The following is a 2,809-nucleotide window of genomic DNA, read 5'->3' as shown; positions in this document are numbered from 1 at the left end:
AAGAGCTGTGAAACTTTGTCAAAAACTGTTATTTCACATTGTATTGCTATTCTTTTTTGTCCATTAATAAAGAACTATTACTAAGCTATTTAAAAGAGCTAAATTGTACTCTGTTCTGTGGGACTGGATTTAGCAATACACGCATAACAGTAGGATGTGAAAGAACGGTTATATTTTCCCAAATATAGCTGCAAATACCTGTTCAAACTGAACAAAATTTGAGTTAACAGACAAAAATCCTAAACTAGTTTCTATTTAGATCATACACTGTTTCCTTGTTGTTTAATATTTGTAATGTTTCTGATTAATATGTGTTTTTGTGCATTAATGTTTGTTAGACTTTTTCACCTGATACAAATGTGACCCCTTCCACTGTGTTTCTAGAGTGCAAAATCAGTTGCACCATTAAAGCACACATTTATTTTTCAGAAAACAGAATAAATTCAATTTTGCGGGGCCTTGATTTGTTTTCCTAATGTGGATTTAGCAAAATCACTTTACCGGAATCATTACTTTGAAACGATTTGAAATGAATCCATCATAATATTGAAGTTATGCCTATGTATTTCAACATTTTTTTTTCCCTCCTTTCTCTCACCTTCAGACTATTTCACTCGTGTCAGTTCCTTAGACAGCAAGGGAGGATGAGAATGTTCAGTTATGTCCGTTATTTTTTAAATCCACCCAGTCTCACTTATCAGCTATTCCTCCCTGCTGCCCATTAGTACGGATATCTCATATTGCCCACAGCTCTTCTGCCTCCACTGCAGAGCATCTGAATCATCTGATAATGTGAAAATAACGGAGCTCATTTTAAACAGATGTCAAGTAGGCCATAATTGCACATTTGTATGGAATCATATAGGGTCACGACACAAAGTCCATCCTTTCCCGCATGGTTGTCGATGGAGTTGTAGTCACCAGAATTATTTCCTTTTTTTGCTCGAAGGGGACACAAGGTGGTCATATTTTCATAATTGCTGGTTTATTCATCCATCACAAGCCTTTACGGCACATACTGGGTGGCACCGTGGTGCAGCAGGTACCACTGGTTCTTCACAATGCCTGGGGTGCGCAGTTGGATGTGAGTGTGTTCCCTCGATCTGTTTGGACCTGACACAGCGTTTGTGTGGCTTTCCTCCAGGTGCTTCGGTTTCCAAAGACTTGCAATTCGGACAAATTGGCGACTCTAAACTGCCTTTAGCGCTTGTGTGTAACTATACTCTTGTGTATAGATGGGTCTAGAGAGTTTAGAGCAGTGTATCTAGCAGTGTAAGATGCCTTCGATAAAAGTGTCAGCCAAATACCAGTAATCATTGTTCAACAAGCATCGTGTTAAATGAATAAATGTGTAATGCCTACTTCGGAACCTTTATAAAAGGAGTTATAATTACAGATCATAGAAACATATATTAATAAAATAGTTAATAGAAAACCAAGTAATAAGAAAGCACCGAATAAGCTGGTTTAAGTGCTATATGAACTATTCTGTTCGTTGGAATCTATTTACACTCTTCCCTGGGTATTGCGTGAGACAGAAAGCTGCTTACTTTCTCCCCAACAAAGTATGGAAACAAGGAAAACATTTTGTGTATCGTATAGGACCCCTCACGGCTGAACCATCAGGTGGATGACAGTATAAAATACTGCGCGAATTTACCGAACAAAAGACTGCTGTCACATGGGCTGTCGCACGGGGCAATTCATGTCCTGAGAGGGTCACAGGGTCTGCAGATTTTGCTTATTTCCTTTATTTTATTCCTTTATTAAACTCATTGTTTTTGATTGTTTTGGTTTTCGCAGATGTGAATAATTTACTGATTGGACCACTTTTCAGTCAGAAGCGAATTTTCATTTGAAGTGATAATTTGTCATTTTTTCTGTCTAGACTTAATAAATTGAATGCAAAGGGCTTAACAAAACCTGGAGACCTTGTTGCCCTTGTAGGGCATAACTAGCTGCCCTTGGGCTGCCCTACCTCCTGTTTTTGACTTTATCTCTCAAGATTCCCACCTTTGTTTTTTTTTTTTCTTTGATTTTACCATTAGAAATGCCTCTTTCTCCTTTACACTGTTAGGTGAATAAAGGCTAGGAAAACAATTTTGTTTACCAGGTTTTTTTCAGCCTAATTACACGGGAAGTGTGTTGAAACTCCATTGTCTGTTTAAATAAACTGGTTTTAAAAAATTATAAATGGTGTTTATACCTCTATATGCAAAACTGGACAAGATGTCAATGGACGGATGTAGCAATAATTTACACTGCAGACTGCATGGTGTGTGTGTGTGTGTGTGTGTGTGTGTGTGTGTGTGTGTTTAAGTATATGTTTTCCTTTAGTCCTTTAGTGTTTGCAATTTAAAGTCTTTCCGGAGAGACATTTTTTTTTTTTTTTTTTCAAAACATAGATAAAGCAACTGCAATGGACTGTCATCCCATCCAGGGTGTACCCTGCCTCATGCCTTGACTTCTGGAATAGTCTCCGGACCACCTTGACTCTGCTTAACGAATGGATGGATGAATAGTTAAGACAGCAGCACAGTAAGATCATGTGAAGCCTCTCAGATCAATGATGTGAGGATTTCACCAAATGCCATTTTTAGCTAATTAATTTCTGACAACTTAGGAATATGTCAGGAGACAATTGAAAGTTGAAAGTTTTCTTTCTTCTTGTACTTTTGGCCATAAATAGAACTGTGTCCAGTAAATAAAATGTCTCCTTAACAGATGGCCCAGATACATGATATAACATTATATAACATTAAAATAAATGAGTACTGTCACAAAGCATGAATAAAATAAGAGAGACTGA

Source organism: Scleropages formosus, chromosome 4 (assembly GCF_900964775.1).
Source record: "Scleropages formosus chromosome 4, fSclFor1.1, whole genome shotgun sequence".
In the NCBI taxonomy this organism is placed as follows: Eukaryota; Metazoa; Chordata; class Actinopteri; order Osteoglossiformes; family Osteoglossidae; genus Scleropages; species Scleropages formosus.
The sequence above is the reverse complement of the archived record's forward strand: the minus strand, read 5'-3'. Positions refer to the sequence as shown.